Source organism: Gorilla gorilla, chromosome 1 (assembly GCF_029281585.2).
Source record: "Gorilla gorilla gorilla isolate KB3781 chromosome 1, NHGRI_mGorGor1-v2.1_pri, whole genome shotgun sequence".
In the NCBI taxonomy this organism is placed as follows: Eukaryota; Metazoa; Chordata; class Mammalia; order Primates; family Hominidae; genus Gorilla; species Gorilla gorilla.
The window spans coordinates 90,668,001-90,695,344 of NC_073224.2; the positions used below are offsets into that span (position 1 = coordinate 90,668,001).

The window sequence follows — 27,344 nt, forward strand, 5'->3', positions numbered from 1 at the left end:
CTATTCAGAGATTCAACTTCGTCCTGGTTTAGTCTTGGGAAGGTGTATGTGTCGAGGAATTTATCCATTTCTTCTAGATTTTCTAGTTTATTTGCATAGAGGTGTTTATAGTATTCTCTGACGGTAGTTTGTATTTCTGTGGGATCGTTGGTGATATCCCCCTTATCATTTTTTATTGTGTCTATTTGATTCTCCTCTCTCTTCTTCTTTATTAGTCTTGCTAACGGTCTATTAATTTTGTTGATCTTTTCAAAAAACCAGCTCCTGGATTCATTGATTTTTTTGAAGGGTTTTTTGTGTCTCTATTTCCTTCAGTTCTGCTCTGATCTTAGTTATTTCTTGCCTTCTGCTAGCTTTTGAATGTGTTTGCCCTTGCTTCTCTAGTTCTTTTAATTGTGATGTTAGGGTGTCAATTTTAGATCTTTCCTGCTTTCTCTTGTGGGCATTTAGTGCTATAAATTTCCCTCTACACACTGCTTTAAATGTGTCCCAGAGATTCTGGTATGTTGTATCTTTGTTCCCATTGGTTTCAAAGAACATCTTTATTTCTGCCTTCCTTTCGTTATGTACCCAATAGTCATTCAGGAGCAGGTTGTTCAGTTTCCATGTAGTTGAGCAGTTTTGAGTGAGTTTCTTGATCCTGAGTTCTAGTTTGATTGCACTGTGGTCTGAGAGACTGTTATAATTTCTGTTCTTTTACATTTGCTGAGGAGTGCTTTACTTCCAACTATGTGGTCAATTTTGGAATAGGTGTGGTGTCGTGCTGAAAAGAATGTATATTCTGTTGATTTGGGGTGGAGAGTTCTGTAGATGTCTATTAGGTCCGCTTGGTGCAGAGCTGAGTTCAATTCCTGGATATCCTTGTTAACTTTCTGTCTCATTGATCTGTCTAATGTTGACAGTGGGATGTTAATGTCTCCCATTATTATTGTGTGGGAGTCTAAGTCTCTTTGTAGGTCTCTAAGGACTTGCTTTATGAATCTGGGTGCTCCTGTATTGGGCGCATATATATTTAGGATAGTTAGCTCTTCTTGTTTAATTGATCCCTTTACCATTATGTAATGGCCTTCTTTGTCTCTTTTGATCTTTGTTGGTTTAAAGTCTGTTTTATCAGAGACTAGGATTGCAACCCCTGCCTTTTTTTGTTTTCCATTTGCTTGGTAGATCTTCCTCCATCCCTTTATTTTGAGCCTATGTTTGTCTCTGCAGATGATACAGGTTTCCTGAATACAGCACACTGATGGGTCTTGACTCTTTATCCAATTTGCCAGTCTGTGTCTTTTAATTGAAGCATTTAGCCCATTTACATTTACATTAATATTGTTATGTGTGAATTTAATCCTGTCATGATGATGTTAGCTGGTTATTTTGCTCGTTAGTTGATGCAGTTTCTTCCTAGCCTCAATGGTCTTTACAATTTGGCATGTTTTTGCAGTGGCTGGTACCAGTTGTTCCTTTCATGTTTAGTGCTTCCTTCAGGAGCTCTTTTAGGGCAGGCCTGGTGGTGACAAAATCTCTCAGCATTTGCTTGTCTGTAAAGTATTTTATTTCTCCTTTGGTTATGAAGCTTAGTTTGGCTGGATATGAAATTCTGGGTTGAAAATTATTTTCCTTAAGAATGTTGAATATTGGCCCCCACTCTCTTCTGGCTTGTAGAGTTTCTGCCGAGAGTTCAGCTGTTAGTCTGATGGGCTTCCCTCTGTGGGTAACCCGACCTTTCTCTCTGGCTGCCCTTAACATTTTTTCCTTCATTTCAACTTTGGTGAATCTGACAATTATGTGTCTTGGAGTTGCTCTTCTCGAGGAGTATCTTTGTGGTGTTCTCTGTATTTCCTGAATTTGAATGTTGGCCTGCCTTACTAGACTTGGGAAGTTCTCCTGGATAATATCCTGCAGAGTGTTTTCCAACTTGGTTCCATTCTCCCCGTCACTTTCAGGTACACCAATCAGACGTAGATTTGGTCTTTTCACATAGTCCCATATTTCTTGGAGGCTTTGTTCGTTTCTTTTTATTCTTTTTTCTCTAAACTTCCTTCTCACTTCATTTCATTCGTTTGATCTTCAATCACTGATACCCTTTCTTCCAGTTGATCGAATCGGCTACTGAAGCTTGCACATTCGTCACATAGTTCTTGTGGTATGGTTTTCAGCTCCATCAGGTCCTTTAAGGACTTCTCTGCATTGGTTATTCTAGTTAGCCATTCATCTAATTTTTTTTCAAGGTTTTTAACTTCTTTGCCATGGGTTTGAACTTCCTCGCCATGGGTTCAAACTTCCTCCTTTAGCTCGGAGAAGTTTGATTGTCTGAAGCCTTCTTCTCTCAACTCCTCAAAGTTATTCTCTGTCTAGCTTTGTTCCATTGCTGGTGAGGAGCTGCATTCCTTTCGAGAAGAGGTGCTCTGATTTTTAGAATTTTCAATTTTTCTGCTCTGTTTTTTCCCCATCTTTGTGGTTTTATCTACCTTTTGTCTTTGATGATGGTGATGTACAGATGGGGTTTTGGTGTGGATGTCGTTTCTGTTTGTTAGTTTTCCTTCTAACAGTCGGGACCCTCAGTTGCAGGTCTGTTGGAGTTTGCCAGAGGCCCACTCCAGACCCTGTTTGCCTGGGTATCAGCAGCGGAGGCTGCAGAAGAGCAGATATTGGTGAACAGCAAATGTTGCTGCCTGATCATTCCTCTGGAAGTTTTGTCTCAGAGTGGTACCTGGCCATGTGAGGTGTCAGTTTGCCCCTACTGGGGGTGCCTCCCAGTTAGGCTACTCAGGGGGTTAGGGACCCACTTGAGGAGGCAGTCTGTCCGTTCTCAGATCTCAAGCTGCATGCTGGGAGAACCACTACTGTCTTCCAATCTGTCAGACAGGGACATTTAAGTCTGCAGAGGTTTCTGCTGCCTTTTGTTTGGCTATGCCCTGCTCCCAGAGGTGGAATCTACAGAGGCAGGCAGGCCTCCTTGAGCTGTGGTGGGCTTCACCCAGTTCGAGCTTTCCAGCTGCTTTGTTTACCTGCTCAAGCCTCAGCAATGGCAGGCGCCCCTCCCCCAGCCTTGCTGCCACCTTGCAGTTTGATCTCAGACTGCTGTGCTAGCAATCAGCAAGGCTCTGTGGGCATAGGGCCCTCCGAGCCATGCATGGGATATAATCTCCTGGTGTGCTGTTTGCTAAGACCATCGGAAAAGCACAGTATTAGGGTGGGAGTGACCCAATTTTCCAGGTGCCATCTGTCACCTCTTTCCTTGGCTAGGAAAGGGAAATCCCTGACTCCTTGCGCTTCCTGGGTGAGGCAATGCCTTGCCCTGCTTCGGCTCATGCTAGGTGCACTGCACCTACTGTCCCGCACCCACTGTCTGACAATCCCCAGTGAGATGAACCCAGTACCTCAGTTGGAAATGCAGAAATCATCCGTCTTCTGCATCGCTCACGCTGGGAGCTGTAGACTGGAGCTGTTCCTATTTGGCCATCTTGGAACTGCCTCCTCAAAGAATTTTTAAATTTCCATCTTGATTTTGTTTTTGACTCAATGCTCATTCAGGACCAGGTTATTTAATTTCTATGTATTTGGATGGTTTTGAAGGTTCCTTTTGGAGTTGATTTCCAGTTTTATTCCACTGTGATCTGAAAGAGTGCTTGATATAATTTCACTTGTCTTAAATTTATTGAGGCTCGTTTTATGGCCTATCATATGGTCTGTCTTGGAGAAAGTTCCATGCACTGTTGAATAGAATCTGTATTCTGCGGCTGTTGTATATCTGTTAATTCCGTTTTTTCCAAGGTATAGTTTAAATCCATGGTTTCTTTGTTGACTTTCTGTCTTAATGACCTGTCTAGTGCTGTCAATGGAATATTCAAGTCCCCTACCATTATTGTGTTGTTGTCTGTCTCATTTCTTAGGTCAATTAGTAATTGTTTTATAAATTTGCAAGCTTCAGTGTTAGGTACATATAGTTTAGAATTGTGATATTTTCCTTTTGGACGAGGCCTTTTACCATTATATAATGTCCCTCTTTGTCTGTTTTAACTGCTGTTGCTTTAAAGTTTGTTTTGTCTGATATAAGAATAGCTACCTACCCCTGCTCGCTGCTACCCCATTTGCATGAAATGGCTTTTTCCACCCCTTTAATTTAACTTTATATGAGTCTTTATGTGCTAGGTGAGTCTCCTGAAGGCAGCAGATAGTTAGTTGGTGAGTTTTTATCCATTCTGTGGGTTCTGCATCTTTTAAGTGCAGCATTTAGACCATTTACGTTCAATGTTAGTATTGATTTGTGAGGTACTAGTTGCATTCATCATGCTCTTTGTTGCCTGTGTACTTCGTTTTGTTTGTTTGTTTGTTTGTTTTTGCTTTTTAACTTGTATTTTTGTCTTATAGGTCCTGTGCAATTTATGCCTTAAAGAGGTTCTGTTTTGATGTCTTTCTAGAATTTGTTTCAAGATTTAGAGCTCCTTTTAGCAGTTCTTACAGTGGTGGTTTGCTAGTGGAGAATTCTCTTATCATTTGTTTGTCTGAAAACAACTGTATCTTTCCTTCATATGTGGTGCTTGGTTTCTCTGGATACAAAATTCTTGGCTGATAATTGTTTTGTTAGAGGAGGCTAAAGATAGGGCCCCAATCCCTTCTAGCTTGTAGGGTTTCTGCTGAGAAATCTGCTGTTAATCTAATAGGTTTTCCTTTATAAGTTACCTGATGCTTCTGTCTCACAGCTCTTAAGATTCTTTCCTTCATCTTAACTTTGGATAACCTGATGACAGTGTGTCTAGGCAAAGATCTTTTCGTGATGAATTTCCCAGGTGTTCTTTGTGCTTCTTGTATTTGGATGTCTAGGTCTTAACTCTAGCAAAACCAGGGAAGTTTTCCTTGATTATTCCTCCAAATATGTTTTCCAAGCTTTTAGAATTATCTTCTTCCTCAGGAACACTGATTATTCTAAGATTTGGTCATTTAACATAATCCCAGACTTCTTGCAGGCTTTGTTCATATTTTATTCTTTTTTCTTTGTCTTTGTTGGATTGGGTTAATTCGAAGACTTTGTCTTTGAGCTCTGAATTTCTTTCTTCTGCTTGTTCAATTCTGTTGCTGAGACTTTCCAGAGCATTTCACATTTCTGAAAGTGTGTCCAAAGTTTCTTGAATTTTTTATTGTTTTTTCTTTAAGCTGTCTATTTCCTTGAATATTTCTCCCTTCACTTTTTGTGTCATATTTTGGATTTCCTTGCACTGGGCTTCACCTTTCTCTGGTCCCTCCCTGATTAGCTTAATAACTAACCTTCTGAATTCTTTCTCAGGTAAATCAGGGGTTTCTTCTTCGTTTGGATCAATTGCTGATGAACTAGTGTGATTTTGGAGGCGGCGGGGCAGGGCTGTTGAAGAGCCTTTTTTGGTCATATTACCAGAGTTGGTTTTCTGATTCCTTCTCATTTGGGTAGTCTCTGTCAAAGGGAAGGTCTAGGGTTGAAGGCCATTGTTCAGATTCTTTTGTCCCACATGTGTTCCCTTGATGTAGTACTCTCCCCCTTTTCCTATGGATGTGGCTTCCTATTACCCAAACTGCAGTGATTGTTGTCTCTCTTCTGGGTCTAGCCACCCAGCGAGTCTACCCGGCTCCAGGTTGGTACTGGGAGTTGTCTACACAGAGTCCTGTGATGTGGGTCTATGGTTCTCTCAGCCATGGATACCAGTACCTGTTCTGTTGGAGGTGGCAAAGGGGTGTAGTGGACTCCGTGAGGGTCCTTGGCTTTGGTGGTTTAATTCTCTATTTTTGTGCTGGTTGGCTTCCTGCCAGGACGTGGCGCTTTCCAGAGAGCATCAGCTCTGGTATTATGGGGAGGAACTGGTGGTGGGCAGGACCGTGTAACTCCCAAGATTATATGCCCTTTGTCTTCTGTTACCAGGGTGTGTAGGGAAGGACCATCAGGTGGGGGCGGGGCTGGGCATGTCTGAGTTCAGACTCTCCTTGAGCTGGTCTTCCTGCAGCTGCTGTGGGGATGGGGGTAAGATTCCCAGGTCACTGGAGTTGTATACCTAGGAGGATTATGGCTCCCTCTGTAGAGTCATATAGGTTGTCAGGAAGTTGGAGAAAGCCAGCAGTCACAGGCCTTACCCAGCTCCCACGCAACCCAAAGGGCTGGTCTCAGTCCCCAAAGGGCTGGTCTCACTCCCACCATGCTCCCCGCAACAGTCCCCAGACCCTTTCCAGTTGGAGAGCCATATGGGCTTGAAATCCTGCCCCTGGCTATCTGCCTCTCAGCTGCAAAAGAAAAGGGGCTTGGTTCTTCCGCTTGCCTGTGCAGTCTGCATGCTGGATTTGCACCCTCCCCTGAGTTCTGGCCAGGAGGCTTCTCGCCCTATTCAAGTTGTTGCAGAGTTAAGCTAGAGAATTCCTTCCCCCTGTGGAGTTTTACCCACTGCTCCTCTCCCGTTGGATCCCTGTGGTGCCAGGCAGGAATGGCCTGCAAGGGGACCCAGCAAGCTCCCAGGGCCTTTCTGCTGCTTCCTCTACTCCTGTATTTCTCTCAGCTCTCCAGACTGACTCAGCTCCAGGTAAAGTCGGAAACTTCTCCCACAAACAGACCTTCAGCTTCTCCAGCAGGGGTGTGTGTTCAAGAGAGGAGCGTCTCCCTTTCCTGCTTCTGCAGTTGGGGCACTCACAGTTTTGGGGGGTGGTCTCCTGGGTCATGCAGGAGCAGTCCGCTTCCTTCAGAGGGTCTGTGGGTCCTCTCAGGATTGCTGGTTTGTTCTTGCAGTCGTTCTGGACCTACAGCTTACAGTGTGAGCCGCCGCCCGCTGCTCTGTCCAGAGCTGCAATCTAGTCTTGCCTCCCATCCACCACGATCTCTCTCCCCTCGCCCCATTCTTTTTCTTTTGAAGACAACTCTTCATCTTCTCTGGATCGTAGGACTCCAGGCTGGTTTCTGGAGTCAAAGGTCAGCCTAGGGTGGGATGCAGGCATAGCTGCCATAGTAGGTATTCAGGGAGGAAGACCAACTGGGTAAGGAGAGGAGGACAAGAACATTGAGGCAGGCCTCTCTCACTACATCAGGACAGTTGGAGATACTCTCGTTCTACTTTACAGATGAGGAAACTGAGGCACAAAGCAGCCAAGTGACTCGCCCTAGGTCACATAGCTAGGACTTCGCAGAACCAGGAATGAGATCTATTATGCAGCAAGTTTTCCTTCTTAACAACAACAACAAAATGCTACCACTGACCAACCATCGAGAGGTTGTGCACATAAAGTCGTTTTTCTTGGAGAAGAGATGGATGTAGAGTGATCTATGCATGGGGCTGTTTGGGTTGGCCAGTGAAGTGAGCTACCCATCCACAAATGTAAGCAGCCCAAGCTCACTGTGTTATGCCAGAGTGGCCAGGCCATGTGCTGACCAGTGACCAGCCTGCCCTCAACAGTGGCTCCTGGGTAATAGTAGAACTCCAAGACCCAAGGGAGAGCTGAAATCCAAACTTATTCTCCCCAGCAGTCAAAGCAAGTCAAGATGAAAATTTGCTGAGAACAGCAGAGGTTTGTGGGACGACTGGCAATTTGAGTTTCTTAGAGACAGATAATATGTTGATACCAGATGTCATCTTAAGCTAAAAACCTATGGTTACGTTGCTTAGATGATCTTTTTTATTTACTCTAACCCATAATCCAGAAGCCATTCTAGATTGAATGTGGGGCATTGAGCATTCCTGTGAGAACCATAGCTCAGTATTTTTAGGTGCTGCCATTTCCAGCTGGGGAATTACATTTCTGTCTGCAGCTTCCTGCATTTAGTATTTGATTTTCTCTGTGTTTAATCTTTCACTGATCCTGGGAGCCAGCACCTTACTCCTCTGTGCCACTGGAGTGTTGCCCCCCTACTCGTCACCACCCCAACACACACACACAGAACAGTTCCTGAATTGTTCATCTACTCAGGTCCCAGAGACCTACCTGGGTTGGGGTTGGGGGTGGTCTGTGTAGCACTTACTATCTATCACATAAGCAATTCCCTGCCCTTTTCCTCCTGCCCCCTTTTTGGCAGGATGAGGAGAGGGGACTCTGAGGAGGCCTGGGGTTCCTGCGGGCTCACAATGACTGGGGCAGAGGTGGAGGGGCTGGCCATAACGCTCCTATTAAAAACAGTATGAAGTTCCTAATCTCCCTTCCCCTGCCCATGCCCAGCATTGGCTAGGAAGAGTACACATGCCCCCAAAGGCACCTGAACCTCTGGGCAGCACCAGGCCTATTTGAGCCTCATCAGCATTCCTGTCTGCCTGTCCTGGTTCCTGGCCCACTGGCTGTACTGACCACTCTACCCTCCCCTCTGCCATCTTTAAACCTGTCCAGACTGTTCAGCACACCTCTGTTCTCACCCGTGATAGCTTTGCACTCTTCTGCTGCCACCTGCACTCCGGCTGCTCTTGCGGGGCTGCTGCATCGAGTATGCCATGCTCAAGGGAAGGGAGCCCACTCCGCACACAGGGCATGCGCAAGCCCTTTGGGAACGGGGAAATGCAGCCACCCTGAGGACGGACCTTCCAAGCCTCTGAGGGCAGGGTTGTCAGCAGACTTGCTTCTGCAAGGATGGTGATGACTCTGCAAGGACTGGTATGGACAGACAGAGTCATCATTAGACCAGGTCTAATGATGAAGGCAGAAGTGTCCTGAGCATCAGACCTGTCAGCTCAGCCACCTGCTGATTTGGTCACCTTAGACAAGTCTCTTCAGCTCCCTAAACTTATTTTCTTATAGACAGAACCAATCTAATAATATCTACTAGGCAGAAGGGTCATTCTGAAGGTGAAACAAAGAAATTTATGTAGCATGCTCTAAACCCTCCAGCATTCAATAGGTGTATAAACCTCAGTAAGTGTTACTAGCACTGTTATTGCTGTCACGACCAAGGAAGTTCTGTCTTGTCCCTGCCGGCATGTCTTAACCTCACTTGGTATCCAGATGTCCTCTTTATCTTTTCAGGGCTCCGTCCAGAATATGTGGCCATTTTGATTCATGGGAGCATCCATATAGGGTCAGAATATTCACTGCAGAAACATTAAGGCACATTCTGTCTCCACATCTATAGGGCACTCCTGCATTATCAGTCTTCTAAGAAAATTGCAGACTGTTGGAAGTCAAGGAACATCTGCCCTGACAGATCACAACAGCACAAATTTACAGACTCATCACCACCCAGTGCAGCCTGGCCACAGGCAGTTCTGGGTCCATAGTGATTGGGAAATGCCCACTGCAGCTCTCTGTCAAAGAGCAGGTGTCAGCATTGCATGCACACTTCACAGTGGAGAGCCCCGCCATGGCATGAGACTGAGCCCTACATGGAGCACAGGACACAGATTCTCTTTATAGCTGTCCCAAAGCAGGGTGGTAGCCTTCTGCTTCTGTCTCCAGACTGCAGCCTCCTGCTCCATCAGGGCCCACTTGCCTACAGTCATTCCTGCCACCTCTGTTCCTGCTCCTCGCTTGCCATCATTTTTCCCTTGGCTATAGGCGTGGGCATGTTCCTAAGTGCTATCTGTTCTGATGGCTTCTGCTCTGGGGTTGCATTCGGTGCTTCCTGTTTGGGATCAGCCCTGCATCCCAACGTCCTGCTTCCTTCCCCTGCTGCACCACTGGCTCAATAAAGCAGAGATTCAAGAACACCACACACACACACACACACACACACAGTCATTCGCAAGCCCTGTGTACCCCTCTTCCCTGTCCCCCATACCCCCACCCTGCTCCTCTCTCCCCGTGCACCGTCATTGATCCTGGGCCTATGCAAGTCCCTCTGCAGCAGCCCTATTCTGTATCATCCTAGCCAATCAGGACACATCAAGGTATAATTCAAATCTTTCCTAAGAAAATCAATGCTTGCCTTACCACCACAGCCCAATCTACAACTGCTAATTTTATTGCTTTCTTTAAAAAAAAAAAAAGTGTTTCCCATGTGACCTGCTTGTCTGCCATTTACAGGCCCTGGAGAAGCCTCGGCTGATCAGAATTCTTTTATTCTGCAAAGAATTGCCCTGAAATACTTTTCTCTCATGAGTTTGTCCTCAATTAATTTGGCAAAGGTTCAGTCTCTTAGTGCCTTTACATGTGAGAAGGAATAGAAAGATATTTTATGTAAAAGAAGGCAAGCCCCTGGCTTTAAAATGGGGATCCATGGTCCTATAGGGCCAAACATGTCAGGGCAGTAATGTTTCTGTTTCTTCTCTTCTGTCTTTGACCCAGGAGAAAAGGAAATAAAAGGAGACAAATGCCCTGTTGGCCTCTTGTTTCCTGGTGGGAGCAATGGGAAGGGCAGGAACTTGGAACCTCTGCTTGGAGATGAGGATTTAAAATCATTTTTATCATTTTCCTGCTGATTACAACCATTGTTCACACCTGGAATGTAGACATGACGTGGCCATGTCTTCTTCCCACCTTTCTGCCGAATATCTGTTCTGGACCATTTCTCACAAACTGCATGCCTCACTTTGAGAAGCTGGAGAGATATATATTTGAAAAAACATAAAATAGGAAAATTTAATAGGTGTTTATTTACATATTACATAAAGCGTTTTCTATTCCAAACAATACTTCTCTCAGGGCTCCTTTGAGGAGTAGCTACCCAAGTATATTTTATTATTTTTTTAAATATATTCTTAACTAATATTGTTGTTATAAGTGGATTTGTGTGAGTGTAGGTTTGGGGCTCAGACCCAGGTTTGATTTCAGCCCGGCCACTTAACGACAAGTTAGAATGTCTCTGAGATCCAGTAAGCTTGTCTGATGATGATCATATCCACCTAACCAACATTGTTGGGAGGATTTAACAAGTGACTTATTCCTTCATTCATCAAAAATGTGTATTAGAATGGCATTTCTGAAGGCCTCTTTTACTCTCACTGTATCACACAAAAATAACTAACTAGACAGATGTCATCAAATTTAAAGAGTATGTTTGGGAAGGTTGGACCTAAAATGAAAGCTGTGCTGTATACACAAAATTCATATTGGGGAGCCCACGCCCTCAGGTCACAGGGGTCAGGACTGGAGTTCTGGGTGGGCACAGCCAGCTTGCAGCTGAGGAGCATGGGATAAAGGGGAATCAGAGTCTGCAACCTTCATGACAAGATCAGGCTTAAGGAAGCTTGAGGCTTAAAGCCCAGTAGGCATAGAATAGGCAGAGACCAAAACTGAATCCACAGCAAGGGGCCTACAGAAGAGAAGAGGTAGGGTAGGACTAACTAGGGGTGGAAGGAGGTAGAGGAGGTGTTGACCACTTGGAGGGGCCCGTTTGAACAAGCCCCTGGTGGGCAGGTGTGGTTAGCAATGCCAGGGAGGGTTGGGGGTGCAGGCTGCACATAGGGCAGGACAACTCAGCATCCCCCACTGGAAGGAGGAGGGCTGTGGCTCTGCCATCCAAGGGATACTGCCACACTTTTTATTCTCCACATCAGTGCTCGCTTCCATTGGCACAGATAATTAACAAACATTGATGGTAGCTCATTAGCTAATTATTTCTGGCTCATGTTTACCAAGTATACTACAGGTATTTTGGGCAGATCATCCTGCTGAGAGCTAAGTTCTGGAAAATTCCTCAGAAAGATAGACTTTTGATACATAAGCTTCCCCCACTTTTTGTTTTGCAAAAAAAAAAATGATGGCTCAATCATGTTAACCACACAGTGTCTGTCCAGGTTCTCCTGCTGTCTTGCTTCATTGAGAAGCAGGGGTAGTGTGGTAGAAAACGTAACAGAATGTGGATGTAGGATTAAGACCTCTGTCTCCATCACTTATGAACTGTTGGACTTTGAGAAAATTACGTAACCTTTCTGAGCTCTGGTTTCCTTGTTTTTAAGGTAGAGGACATAATACCTATTTCATAGCATTATTGTGAAGATTAAATGAGATCATTTATATGGGGATTGTTTTGTGAAATGTAAGGTACTAAGTCCATATCTGGTTATGGTTACTTTCCCATGAATTCAGCCTCCAAATCCTTATGGAGGATCTCCGTGGCAGTGTCAGGTGGCAGGACCAGTAAAGAATTAGGCTTGAGATACCATCTGTATTAGTCTGTCCTCATGCTGCTGGTAAAGATAGATACACCTGAGACTGGACAATTTACAAAAGACAGAGGTTTATTGGACTTAGAGTTCCACATGGCTGGACAGGCTTCACAATCATGGTGGAAGGCAAGGAGCAGCTAATCACGTCTTAGATGGATGGCAGCAGGCAAAAAGAGCTTGTGCAGGGGAACTCCCCCTTTTTAAAACCATCAGATCTCGTGAGACTTATTCACTATCATGAGAACAGCAAGAGAAAGACCTGCCCCCCTGATTTAATTACCTCCCACCGAGTCCCTCCCCCAATATGTAGGAATTCAAGATGAGATTTGGGTGGGGACACAGCCAAACCATATCACCATCCTTCTTGCACCAACCCAACCAGACTTTCATGGGGGAGCTGTCAAGGCCACCACCTCCCTTTCAGCCTTGACTTCCCTCACTCTTGGCCCAACATTGTGTTTAAGAAATATAGAAACAACTAGTTCTACCCTTCCTGCCCGTGCCACACCTTGAGGCCATTGCTCATGCTGCTTCCTCCTCTGCTGCTCATCCTTCACCCAGGATGCTGCTCAGGAGCCAGTCAGCCTACGTTCAAATCCTGTGTTGCCCTAGGCCAGTTTCTTCACCTCCCCAAACCTCAGTCGCACCCCCACCCCAACTTTAAAATGGAAATAAAGTTAGTAGCAGCTTCACTGGGTTGTTGTGAGGATTGATCAGTTGGTGCATGTGAAGTGCCATGAGCAATACCTGCACACAGTAGGCCCTCAATAAACACTAGCCATCATTATGGTCACCATCATCCACCTCTTCCCAGATGGCCAGATGGCTTTTGCTGCTGCCCCTGATGACATGTCTCTGTCCCCAAATATCCCACATTGTATTGAAGTGATGTGCTCTAATTCTGTCCCAGAATTAGGGCAGGGACACTATTTCATGAGTCTTGTTGTCCCCTGCACCTAGGACAGTACCAAGCACATGGCAAGTGGTGAAGAAATCATTCGAACTGATGGCTCATGAGCCATATCTCTGAGTTGGCTTTTATTACTGACTTTGATTGGGACTGCATTCCCTTCAAAGGGGTTAGTTTTACCCATGAAAGGACCGAGTTAATAGCCTGTGACCTTGGAGAGCTCTCATTCCATTGTCCTTGGAGTGGCCTCCTCCTTTGGTTCCTGACACCTACTTCCCCTGTTTTGTTTTTTTCAGCCTAGTCTTTCTGTTGAGTAAGGGTTCAGTTTCAGTGAGGCATTGCTCTGCCTGTCCGGGACCTGAGAAGGTTCATGTGTCAGTGTGTGGACAGATGATTGTGATGACCAGGCTTAGAAAATGTTGTATGTTTGTTTGTGTTTACGTGCTCAGAAGCCCTAAAAAGTGTTGCGTGGGGGATTGGACTTTTCATTTCTTAGTTTTCACATGGACATCTTTTGACCTGTACTGGAGTTCAGGGCCAGAAAGTAGACACTGGGAAGAAGATTACAGGGCTCTGGGAGGGACAGGAGCAGCATTGTATAACTGACCTGGGTAGGAACCTCAGGACCTCACTTTTATTTTGAAAGAGCTATTTCTGCAAGAGGCAATTATTGGCTTCCTGTTTGGCTTTCGATCCTCCCCTGCCTCTGCTGTTCAACTTTATAATTGCTGCCAGGAGGGCGAAGAGCCCCAGTGTGGCTCAGGGACAGTGGGAGCTGAGTCTCGGGGAGTCTGTGCAGCATTGCCAGCCACAGGGCTCTGTACCACTGAGGGAAAGCTGCTCTTTAACCCCCACTGCGGTTATGTTAACAGAGTTCCCTTTTCCCCAGAGAGAGCTCCCTCCTACTGAGTCCAAGGGATACTGGTGACATCTGGAGTGCAGGGCCACCCCATAACAGGGACATAGGCACCATCGGTACCCTCCCCCTCACCCCCCAATTCCAGAGCTCTCTCTTACTTCCTTGCCAGTTCCCAGCTCCCAGGGCACTCTGGATGCCCTAACTGCACAAAACTCCATCACAAGGCTGCATCTTCCCCTTCCTAGGAGCCTCAAAACAGGCCATGCTTCATGGCTGCCCCTCTGAAATCTTAAATGCAAACAGCCCACTCTCAGGTCTTCCTCCTGACCCATTCTTTCACTTCCTAGAGCCCTCTGCTTTTTCCCTGCTGCCCACCGTGGTACCTCTCAGGCACATCACTGCCACCACTCCCTTCTCACTCTCCTCCATCCTCTTGCCCCTTGTTGCTACCTGTTTCCTGTAGACATTCACTCTTCATACACGCTGATGGAATACCACTATATCCCAGGCTGTGGTGGATCCTCGTCAGTAGTAGTGATCAGTTAAGGTGTTCCAATCCACACGAAGAGAGACACATTAAATCATAAATAGGTTCACATGTATACAATTACAAATGGTGATAAGTTCTGTGAATCAGGAGAAGATGCAGTTCTATAGCAGAGACCTAGTTTCGTTCAGCGTGGGAGGAGGTGGTGCATGGATCAGGGGAGATATCCCAGAGGAAGTGACACTTGGGTTTAGACCTAAGGATTACTCAGTTGCCCAAGGGAGCAGTGGGAAAAAGTACCTTCCAGACAGCATCTGCCGAGGCTCTGAGGCAGGGAAGAGCCTGGCATGTTGCAGGACCATAAGGAAAGCTATTGGGGGTGGAAAGCTGTTTGCAGTGGAACACTGAGAGCATGGGGGAGTGTGGTGTGAGATGAAGCTGGGGAGTCAGAGGCCAGAGGATGCAGGACTGTGTGGAGCACATTAGGGGTTTGGGTGGTATTCTACCAGTACTGGGAAGCCTCTCAAGAATTGTACACTGGAGGAGCCCACTAGCCTCACACAGCCCAAAGCCCAGATTCACCCAGTGTCTGCCCCCTCTGCCCCTCCCCCTGGTTGGCCAAATACTCCGGGTTAGTCCTACATCCCTCCAGAAGTCAGGCAGGCTGGAACAGTCAAGAAGCCCTTCACAGAGGATTGAAGGGTGGGAATGACTTGGCCATAGCTGGATGCCAGTCGGTGAGGCCTGGAAATTGCAGTAAGTGTGACACCTACCGTTCCACATACTTCTCATGTAACCCACATGGCAGCTTTGCAAGAAGGCATCATTATCCCATTTTACCGCTTAGAAGACTGAGGCCTAGGAGAGCCTTCGTGACAGTCATGCTGCTGAGTGACAGACCAGATAGTGGGCCTGGATCTTCTGAGTCCAAACCCAGTGCTCTTTCTGCCCCACCCAGCAGGGTCTGCAGATGGGAGAAAACTCCCTTGGGAGGGAGTGAGGAGAACATGGAGCACAGTGGAGTAAAGGGCCATGCAGGGATGACACTGGTGTTCCTTTTGAATCCACAGCAGTTCCCATGCAGCATTGATGGGCTCCTGAATACAGAAGAGTCATAAAGCGCCTGATTTCAATTTAACATCTAAAGAGCGTGAGGTTCCAGAGGCCTCTGTTGCATGGCAGTTCCCCTGCTGGTTCTCACATGGATGCCAGAATCATCAGAGCAGAGATGATCCATCCAGGGACAAAAGCCAGTCTCTTGAGTGTTGGAAGGAGATGACCAACAGCTTGAGCAGAATTGGGTCAAAGCATCTGCAGCCTGGGCTTTGCGTTGGGGCAGGCTGACTTCTGAACCACCCTCCCCAGGGTGCAGAAGGTAAAAGCAGCAGACACAAGTACCCTCTGCCATCCCCAGCACCTCAGAATGCTCTCCAGCCTGAGTGGCACTCCTCCCATTCCTCCTTGCACTGTAGTCATTTACTTACGGCTTATGCCTGCTAGTAGCCAGGTCAGAGTCATCTTTGTGTGTCTCCCCACCCACCCCCCACCCACGTACTGTCTTAGATGCCTACACATTTCAAACAAACATCACACGTTAGAAGAATTAACCAATCAATTAAGTAATGTAACTTTTAAAAATTGACAACACAACACAGTCATGTGTATGTCTCCTCTGGGTTTAAGTCCCAGCTCTGCCACTTACAAGCTGGGCAAAGAGAGACACGTTACTTTACTTCTCTCCATCTAAGTTGTTGCATTTGTAACACAGGACTTACAGTGCCCCCTTCACAAGGACTTATGATGACCAAATTAGTTAACCCATACAAAGTACCTAGCATGGTGCCTGAAGTACGCTAGGTGCTCAAGACATGGTAGTTTTCCTTCCACAAGTACTTAAATTTGGCCTGTTGAGGTATCTGTTAGGGTGAGAATCCTGCCTCCATGGTTTACTCCAGTTGTCATCCTTGGTGTCACTGTGTCTCAGTTTCCTCCTTTGCAAAATGGAGATGGTGGGCTGGGCACGGTGGCTCTTGCTTGTAATCCTAGCATTTTGGGGGGCCAAGGCAGGTGGATCACAAGGTCAGGAGTTCAAGACCAGCCTGGACAACATGGTGAAACCCCGTCTGTACTAAAAATACAAAAATTAGCTGGCGTGGTGGTGGGCGCCTGTAATCCCAGCTACTTGGGAGGCTGAGTCAGGAGAATCGCTTGAAACTGGAAGGCAGAGGCTGCAGTGAGCCGAGATCGTGCCATTGCACTCCAGCCTGGGTGAAAGAGTGAAACTCCATCTAAAAAAAAAAAAAAAAAATGGAGATGGTAATCATAATAGCCGCCCAGTAGTGTTGTTGCAGATTAAATGAAAGCCAGTGTGTGTACCACTTTCATCCACAATCACTGAGACAGACATCTCACCTGGGCCACACTGCATGTAGCCACACTGGGGGAACATTTAGGCATCCCTAGAAATTTTGCAGTCTCTCTGCCCCTCTAGTTTGATAATACCCATGTGAATTCCTCTGTCCACACGTGTGGACAGTGTGGCCCCACCTCTGCCAACTGCAGACTGGCACCCCTTTTGTGTGCTAAGCTGGCATCTGCCTAGTAAGACATTTCTATGGTCCTGTCACCAGGGTACACACTCAGCTGCCAGCATCCTTATATCTCCTGCCCCAGCTCAGCTGCTGCCGGAAACTCCCCACATCTGCTGCCCTACTCAGCATGCAGTGAAATGTGGCATGCAAAGAACACAAAGTGGAAAGTTAATGAAAACAATAAACTCTGATTTTAAAGTCTGTGCTGCTAGAGCACTCCATCCTCAGCCTCTCCCCTTCTGTTTTCCTGTGTCTGCCTCCCTCTGCCCAGCTTTCATGACCTTGACCCTTCCCCCTACACCTTAAGCATTATTTGGTGGAAACTGGGAAGCCCCTTCCATCTTCCCACCTTTACCCTGCCCAGCGCCAGTGAGAGAAATGAGAGAAATGACTGCTCCAGCAGCAGAGTCCTGCCCTTCTGCCACTGTGCTTTCTCTGGGGACATTCCTCTGCTCTAGTGTCACCTATGAGGAAACCCTGTGCTGTGGGGATGGTGGGGGAGGGAGAATCAGGTTAGAGGACCTGGGTCAGTACTGGCTGCAAAAGCCTTTGGTTTTGACCAGGAAGAGGGGTCAAAGGTACTGGAGAGCCAGAGGCCAGAGTTAACTTTGTCCCATCTCTGCCACTTATTTGCTTTGTGACAATGGCGAGTCATTTAGCCTGAGCCTCAGCTCTTTTATGCAAAAAAAAAAAAAAAAAGGTAACATAGTACCTACTTTGAAGGTTACTATAGCAAGAATTTAGTAGACTGCCTGGAAGCCTTCAGTAAATATTAGCTCCTCTTACCTGTAGTAGCAGTATTAATAATACCTGACATTTGAGATTTCTGCCTCTAGCCTGTCTTGATCTTCTCAACTTTGTCACCACAGATGTTTTGCTGTGTGACTCTCCTGGCCTTGTTCTTGCCCCAGTAAACACATCTCTTTATTTCCTGGTTTCCAGACTTTGGATTTCCTGGTTTCCAGACCACTGAGGCCAAGGAGCCCCCAGCCCAGACTTGGCATTGACTCCCAGGTACCCAGACCCTGTCAGTTATGTTCTTTCTGGTCATGGTCACTTGTCATGGGGTCACTGAGGCCTCTAACCAGGGAGGCAGGAGAAAGGCAAGAATGCTGTCTGATAGAAGGGCTGATAGTGCCCTGCACTTCTGCTCACACGCTGTGCCCAGCAGACCTGCCCTGGTTCGTTCATTCATTCATTCAGCTGATAAGTATCTAGTAACTCCTGATTGATCTTGGAGAAGATTTGACAACCATGTCTTTATCAGTGTCTCCTTGACCTTGAACATTTGTTCTCCTTAATGATTCCCAAATCAGATGGGAATAAATTGCAGGAAGTGCTGTCTAGGCCAAAAGATCTGAAGAGATCTTGAGTTCTGACCCCACCCTCCGAAGCTAGCGCATCAGCTTTAGGTCCAGATGGGAAGGGATGGTACAGTGGCCCCCCTTCCCCTGAGCTGCCCAGGGTCCCCAGCCAACTATGCTCAGTGTTCATCATCTCCATCAGATGCATATGCTGCCATTAGATTCAGCCACAAAAAAACTAGTCGTGTCTTTACAAGTAACAGTTAAAACTGCAGATGTTCTGTGCTAAAACAGTCCATGGGATGCTAAAACAGTCCATGAGATGAGGATGCATTGCCAAACTGTGCCAGTTAACCAAGACAGGGTAAATGGCGGAGGGCCCCAAGAGCTTCTCTTCCAGGGATCCACCAGAAGGTTCCATACTAGGAATCTTACTTGACAAATAAGGTAAAAAGAAATAAGTGCACCACACCTTCTCTGTCAATGCCCAGGCACAAAGGGAAAAAAATAAAAAGAAAGGCATTAGGTGTTCACGGTGTTAAGGCCTTTTATAGCCACAGGACCTGCAGGATTGTAGACTCCAGGTACAGGCACCAAGGTAAGCCAGGCTTTGGGGCTGGGATCCAGGCCATGTGCAGGCAGGAGTGGTGCCCCACTTCCACCACCTGATGCGCAGGTGGCAAGCCTGACAAGCAGCAAGTCAGAGACATCCAGCAGGGCTCAAGAGCTGTAGTCCTCCCAGCTGCAGGTGTCACAGGAGACTCAATCAGGAGGAGCTAGAACCCTGATAGGAGAGTAGACGTGGACCCAGGTGCAGGGAAGCCACTCTGAATCCCTGGGAGCCTTACAGCCTTACAGTGTGGTGTCCTGTATTCTGGGAGGAGCAACTCATCCCTTGGGAATAACCACTATATTTCTCTTTTCTGAAACCATAACTCTTCCCTTGTGGCCCTGAAAATCGCACTCGCCATCAGCACAAGGACTGAGGTCGTTGGTCAGAGATTATAGGAGCTGGACATATCCTTATCCATGAGGTTGTTTATTCTACTCTCTGTTTTATAGATGAGGAAACTGAAGGTGAAAGGGCTCACATTGGAGTCCAAAAGTCATCCCAGAAAGGGCATCTAGGCTGGTAGCTTCCAGAGCAGATATTTTTAGACTTGAGACCCTCACCAGATGAAATTATATGCAAAGAGAGAGAGAGAGAGAGTGTGTGTGTGTGTGTGTGTGTGTGTGTGTGGTTTCTACATCCTCTGTGTTATCCACAAAGTCTAACACAATGTTAAGAACAAAGTAGGTGCTCTTTGTGAAAAGAATACTATCTGTGGATGTGCGTCTTTCTTGGTGCATGCCATGAATGAATCATTTCTCTACTTCAGTGTCCTTATTATGTAAATAAAGTGTGGCCATCTACCCTCCTGTTACCTTGTCAAGATGGAAGGGAAATACTCAGTTCTTACTTGCATAAAGGGAGGAAATGAGTCCTACCCTTTGAAGCAGCTCAGGTCCCAGCCAGCCAACATCCTTTTTGAATGAGCAATACCCATAATAATAGTTCTCATTTGTGAGCTGTTATGTGCCAGGCAGGCATGATATAGATTAGTTTTCATAGGGTTCTCATAAAAAAAAAAAAAAAATGGCTGGGTGCGTGGCTCACGCCTGTAATCCCAGCACTTTGGGAGGCCGAGGCAGATGGATCATGAGGTCAAGAGATCGAGACCATCCTGGCCAACATGGTGAAACCCGTCTCTACTAAAACTACAAAAATCAGCTGGGCGTCATGGCACGCGCGTGTAGTCCTAGCTACTCGGGAGGCTGAGGCAGGAGAAGCACTTGAACCCAAGAGGCAGAGGTTGCAGTGAGCTGAGCTCACGCCACTGCACTCCAGCCTGGGTGACAGAGCAAAACTCCATTTCAAAAAAAAGGAAAAACCTACAGCGTGGGTTTTGTTATTATCCCCATTCACATAAGAAATGAAAGCCCAAAGAGGCTTAGTGATTTGTCCAAGGCCACATGGTAGCAGGTGATAACATCCAGATTTGCATGCAGGTCTTGGGAGTCCCACCCCGCACTCTTCCCCTACCCCTTCTCTCTCTTTCCCTGAAATGCTTCATATTCATTCTATGTAATTCTGTGAGGTAACTCATTCCTTTTTATTACAGAATAAAGACAAATTAATTTTTTTAATGAGAATATTCACAAAATAAAGAGAAAACTCCTATAGTCCCACAACTATAGATAAGCACTTTTCACATTTTGGTGTATCCACCCAATAATGTCTTTTCTCAGGTTAACTAAGGTTTGCCTATAATAGCAGAATTCCAAAATAAGAAGGAAAAAAACACACATCCACTCCCCATCTCCTCTACCTGCCATTTGTCTGGCTTCAAGGGCTGGAAGTAGAGGATACAGTCTACTGCCATGGGCTGGATTGAATGTGTGTTGCACCCCCATGCCCCTCAACGCCACCACCCAGCCCCTACATCCTCTCCCAGCTTAGCTGGGCTCCTATTTAATGCAAGCTGTCAGAGGAAAGGCACTCAGTACCTTGCCAGGAGCCCCAGGGACACTCGTTCCGATGTGTCTGCATTCAGTCCCTTCCCATCCCTTCGGTTGTCACGTGGGACTCTCCCCTAGACTCCAGAAGAGCCTTCCCCGTCTTACTCCCTCTGCAGCTCCCTTGAACTCACCTCACAGCCAGCCCTGCCTGCTCTTCCAGAAACACTTGCCCCATTCATTGCGCTGCTTGAAGGAAGCACCTGTTCTGGGCTTTTCTGGAGGTACTGAAGATGCAGCAAAGCCTGTCCTCAGGACGCATGCAGTCTAGTAGAAAACTGTCATAGACACAAGCAAATCAGCACACTGAAATGCATATGCAATTGGAAGCCACTCTCAGAAGGTGGCCTGGAGCTGCAAGTTGAGGATGAAAGGGAGCCAAGGATGGTGGCTTATGCCCATAATCCCAACACTTTGTGGGGGTTGAGGCAGGAAGATCATTTGAGCCTAGGAGTTCAAGACCAGCCTGGGAAAGGTAGTGAGACCCCATCTCTATTTTCAGAAAAAGAAAAGGAGTCCAGGATGTAAAGAACTGAAAGAAAATGGTCCTGGGCAAAGGGAACAGCAAATCCAAAGGCCCAGCAAGTCCAGTGGGAGGAAGCTTATCTTGTTGAAAAGTGAGAAAAGTTGAAGTTGCTGAAGTCTAGAGAGCCAGAAGGGAGGGGGTGAGGATGAATGAGGCTGGAGAACTGGTGGGGCAAATAAGGAAACATGGACATTTGAGTGCAGTAGAAAACCATCATAGGATTTTTCAGAGATGAGACATGGCCTGATGTACATTTTATAAAAACCATATTCGTGGCTTGCAGGGGCAGCACAAGCTTGGAAGCAGTGTCCCAGTGAGGAGAGGACCTGCATGGTCCCGGATAGAGGAGAAATGGCTTGGAGCAGGGTGGCGGCCATGGGGTTAGAGAGAAGAGACAAATTCTGGCCATATTGTAGAGGCATAGTGGAGAAACATGTTGGTCTAAGAGCAGGTGAGGATTGGGGCATGGTGAGGGACAGGCAGGTCTCTGTGCTCGCCACCTGGAATGCTGCCCACATCGATTCCCCCTCATCTTTTGGGGTCCCACTGCAGCCCCATTTCCCCTAGGAGGCCTGCTGACCTCTACCTCCAGCCCCAGTTTCCTCTGCTTCCTCTTGGCACCCCCAGAGCCTGGCATAAGCAGGGCCTTACTCCTGTGGGAAGGCATCTGACCTGTCACCTTGGGTGGGCTGTGACCTTCGGGATGGAGAACAAACGCCACTGAGCCTGGCACAAGTCCCAGTGACTGGTAAGGAGCCAAAAGGGCTTGCTGTGTGGCCAGGGGACACGACCCTTGTAAGGGACACAGCCTGGGCCTGCACGGCGCTCTGCAGGCATTAGAGAACACTGCTTCTCTGTGTGGGATAAGGCGCTTTGCTCCAAGAAACTCAGAATTGGAGTCGGAAGTCAACCATTTTCAGATGTGACCTAGAAAACTGGCCAACGACCCCAGACCTCAGGGCCGTCAAATTGAAACAAGTCAGCAGAGGACTCTGAGAACCCAGCTGGGGCAACTTACTTAGAGGGCACAAGGTAACCTGACCTCCACGTGGTGAAGGTTAAATACACAGTGAGAAGATGTCTCTAATGCTGGAAGAACTCACTCTAAACAGGACGCAAGAGTGGTAACAAACATGAAGCCTGTCTCCGCACTGATGACTCTTGAAAAACACTGCAAATGATCTTTTCTGCAATAGGAAAAATGCCTCCCTGTGCGCCAAAAAGAAAAGGATGTGGTCAGAAAGGAAGTGGGCGGAGGGGAAAGTGGGAGGGGAGTATTTACAGGCTGCTTGGAGTCTGATATAAACAGTGCGGAATGAGGAAAATCCTAATTTTAACACTTACTCTGTAATCATTGTTGCAAAGCATCTGAGAATCAGGACCTCTGCCTGATTCTCAGAGGCAGGGCTGGAAATTGGTCTCAGGGGCCAGGTGGCTGCCCAGGTGACAGGCACCTGGCCTGGCTCCCCTCTGACCCCAGCCTTGTGCCAGACTCCACCTCCGTGCCTCCTCTCTCTTCACTGTCCCACCATGCACTGTTATTTCCAGCTCCTCCTGTGGAGGGGTTGGGAGGAGAAAGTTGCTGCAAAGTCAGCAATGACACGGAACATGAGACTCACGTGACTGGGAGCACATTGCTCTCCTTCACGTTAGATGAAAAGCCTCAATGCTCAGGGTGTGGTGTTCTCTTTAACTAAACTTTCCACATACCCAAATAGTAGAACCTTAGGTTCCAGCCATGAAGATGAAGAGAAAAGGCAGAAGCCTCTTTTCCCACCCTCTAAGTGCAGTAAAGTTAACGCAGCAGTCAGGATTCCTTTAAAGAGTAGGCTGAACATAGCGGTTAGACCACAGACTCTCAGGACAGTGCCTGGCATTCGGGTTAAGTGTGAGCTATGATCAAGATGATGTTATCAGAACTATTAATATACTCAGCTTTAGAACCAGAGCCTGTCTTGGAGATCCCCTGCTGTGCCTGTGTAAACACTTTAGTTGATTAATTTTTGGAGACATGGTGGTGGGTAGCTGAGGAGGAACCTGGGTGGCCAAAGAGAAGGCATTACAGGGAGGGAGAGGGGTCGTTTAGCAATTGTTCCAAAAATGTTTGAATATTTTAACAACTGGCATGGTCATAGCAGTGTGCATCAGCTAATCTCATTCATGACTTTTATTATTTTTCAGAGCTTTTGGACTCTTAATTTTGTACTAGGGAGGCATCATGAGAAAGCATGTGTTTAGAATCAGACCTTGGGTTCACAGTTTGATTCTGCCCCTCACTAGCGGAAAGATCTCGAGCAAGTTCCCTACTGCATACTGGAAAATAGTAAGATGCCCACCTCATGCAATTGATGTACAAAGTAGATGCAACACTGGTTGTAAGGGTGCTTTGTGCATGTTAAGACTAAACAAGCAGCAGTGAAACCACACATAACAAAAGGAAAACATTCCAGATTGGAACTGTCCTGGGTTCCAGAACTGTGCATCTAGATCTCCCAGCTCTGCCCGTCCCTAACATTTGAGGCTTCGGAGTATGAATACAAAGGCCTGAGTGCCATATTTCTCAATATTTATAAGTTATAGGTCAGACTAACAGAGGGCTGAATCAAGTAAGTTCTATCCTCCTACCTAGACAAGTATACCTTTGTAAAAACCTGAAGGCTATGTTTACATTTAGGATTCTTGGACTCCTCAAAGTTTTGTGCCAGAACCTAGCAGCATAGGAACAAGTGACCCTCAGCCCCTAGCTCCACCTACTTCCCCTCCCACCCCTGGCTCTGTACCACATTGAAAAAGATGTTCCATCACACATATGCATGTGGGCACCCAACACATGGTCCCAAACTCCATGCATACCCCCAACAAACAGCCACCCTCTGGCCACCCCATGGGCACAAAAGTGCATACACAGTGGAGTGGACTGCCCTTGGAAAGACAGGACAGTGAAAAGGCCTGAATAGACTCTGGAGGTATGTTTAGGGACATTTGAGCTGGAAATATTGAGATCCTAGGTACCCAGAGAGTGTTCTCGAAGGAGGGGCACACCCTCTCAGCCCCACAGACTTCTTACCCAGTGTGAAAGAGCATGGCCAGAAGATACCAGAGTGGGTCTCTTAAAAGGGTAAGGCCAGCCAGACACAGTGGTTCATGCCTGTAATCCCAGCAACTTGCGGGGCGGAGGCAGGAGGATCCCTGGAGGCCAGGAAGTCAAGACCAACCTGGGTAACATAGCAAGACTCCATCTCTTTTAAAATGTTTTAAAATTAGCTGGGCATGGTGGTGCTTGCCTGTAGTCCCAGCTACTCCAGAGGCTGAGGCGGGAGGATCACTTGAGCCCAGGAGTTCAAGGCTGCAGTGAGCTATGATTGTGCCACTGTGCTCTAGCCTGGGTGACAGAGTGAGACCCCATCTCTAAAGAAAAAAAAAAAAAATATGTAAGGCCAGGCCAGGGCTCCTCTCACCTGAGTCTAAGGGTAGTACTGCCGCAGATTTCAAAGCCTGCCCTAGAAGCTCTCCAGGCTTGAAACCGTCAGTCCTCCATGTGTGGTTCCCCCTGACTCCTAACCCACACCGCATCAGGGGACATTAGTATCAGTAGAGTCCCTGCACAACTGCCCACTCCCTGCCTCCAAGAATGTTGCTGCCAGCCTCTCCCCAGACTCCCCAGTGACTGCAGGGCTTCAGGGGCAGCAAAGTGGGGTTCTTTTCAGAGAAGTTGCTCTGCCCCTCAAAGGCAGTGGGAGAATTTGTTGGGTCTGAGTGGAGTCTTGACCTTAACCCATGGACTGCTTATTTGAATGCAATGCTTAACATGATGTTTGATTGAAATTTACCTCTTTCTTCTAAAAATGGGATGCAGAAAGCATGAAGGTTGCCATAATCAATGTTTTCATTATTAGGCCCATTGGCAAGTCCATTAGCTGTGAGCTTTGGGTCAATAGCTGATTATCTAAAGCAAAAACACTGTTTATCACAGTGAGGAGAAGGGTTGTAAGAGAAGGAAGGGAATTAGATACTAACTAATATTGACGGCCAGGCGCGGTGGCTCACGCCTGTAATCCCAGCACTTTGGGAGGTCGAGGCAGGCGGATCACCAGGTCAGGAGATGAGACCATCCTGGCTAACATGGTGAAACCCTGTCTCTACTAAAAATACAAAAATTAGTTGGGTGTGGTGGCACATGCCTGTAGTCCCAGCTACTCGGGAGTCTGAGGCAGAATAATTGCTTGAACCCAAGAGGCGGAGGTTGCAGTGAGCCAAGATCATACCGCTGCACTCCAGCCTGGAAACGGAGGGAGACTCCATCTCAAAAATATATATAGATATATTTTATTATGTATATATATTTATTATATATAATATATATAATAAATATATATTATATATAATTATATATATAAATTATATATATTTATATATAATCTACATATATAATTATATGTATTTATAATTTATATATAAATATATGTAATTATATGTATTATATATAATTTATATATAAATATATAATTATATGTATTTATTATATATAATTTATATATAAATATATAATTATATGTATTATATATAATTTATAAATATATAATTATATGTATTTATTATATATAATTTGTATATAAATATATATAATTATATGTATTTTATATATATAAATTAGAGAGAGAGAGAGAGAGACATTGTGTGCTGTAGTTTACAAAGCATTTGCTCCTACATCATCACTTCATTTGATTTCTGTAATAGTTCTGAGATGTAGGGAGATCTGGAGTTATTTTTCTTCCTGTTTTACACATGAAAGTATTTAGCTGTGCTAAGTACTTCCCATTCATTATCTCATTTAATTCTCATACCAAGTACATCAAGTAAGTACTGTTATTATCTTTATTCCTTATTTCTTAGATGAGGAAACAGGTACAGAAAGTTCACACAACTAGTAAGTAGTAGCACTAGGTTTACAGGCCTAAGCAGTCTGGCTCCAGAATGCTGCTTTCAGCCATGATGCTGGACCAGCTCTCTACTTCATCTCTCTTCTCCCCTTTGTTGCCCAACTTCTTCTCGTTTTTTTCTTGTGCTTGTTAATTCCCTTGCAGAATGGCTTCCACCAGTATATCTTTACTGCTGTCTTGAGAATTAACAAGTTGAATGGCTTTTTCTCTTCAATTTCTGTGGCTTTTGACACTGCTGACTCCCTGAAATTCTCAACTTTGGAAATTAGTTCTCCTTTTTTGCTGGCTATTCCTTTGCTTTTTATACTCTTCTTTGTCTCTGGCCATGTGACAGGTCTGTCATCCTCAAAGAGCTCACCCAGCACCTGATCCTCTCCATGCAGATGGTTGCCAAATTTACATCCCTAGCCCTGACTTTCTTCTAAGCTCTGGACCCAACTTTGCAATTAACTCAGACACAGTGTCCGCCTATTTAGTCAGTTCCGCAAATGCAGCAGTGTCCAAATTGAAATTCATGGTCTCCACTCATCTTTCACTTCAGATCAATTTGATATTTATTCAAGAAATGATTTTGAACTCCTATTTTCCCAGCACTGTTCTAGGTACTGGAGATATAGCAGTGAATAAAATATATAAAAATCCTTGCCTTAGGGATTATATTTGGAGAGTGGGGTGAGGGGAGACAGACCGTTAGCAAAATTTGCCTTAGGGATTATATTTGGAGAGTGGGGTGAGGGGAGACAGACCGTTAGCAAAATAAGTAAGTTATAGTGTATTAGAAGGTGCTGTGGAGAAAAAATAAAGCAGAGATGTGGGATGGGGAGCACTGGGGCAGGAGGTTGCAATTTTAAATATGGTTGTTAGGAAAGATTGCAGTGAGAACGTGGTATTTGGGCCAAGAATAAGGGAGGCAAGTGAGCAAGCCTTTCAGATATCCAAAGGAATATTGTTCCAGGCAAAATGAACAGTAAGTGCAAAGGCCCTCAGGTGGGAGTTTATTTGGCATGTTCAATGAACAGCACAGAGGCCAGAATGGGCAAGAGGGAGAGAAAAGGAGATACAATCAGAGAGGAAATAGGGAACCGGATCATGTAGGGCCACATGAGCCATTTTAAGTAGCTGAGCTTTTCCTGAGTGCTTTA

The 27,344-nt window shown here is 46.1% G+C and overlaps 1 protein-coding gene across 2 annotated transcripts in view; it reads left to right on the plus strand.

Moving 5' to 3' along the window:
* Positions 1–27,344, plus strand: part of FAM78B (family with sequence similarity 78 member B) — a 112,478-nt gene that overhangs the window by 62,996 nt on the left and 22,138 nt on the right. The window lies entirely within an intron of this gene.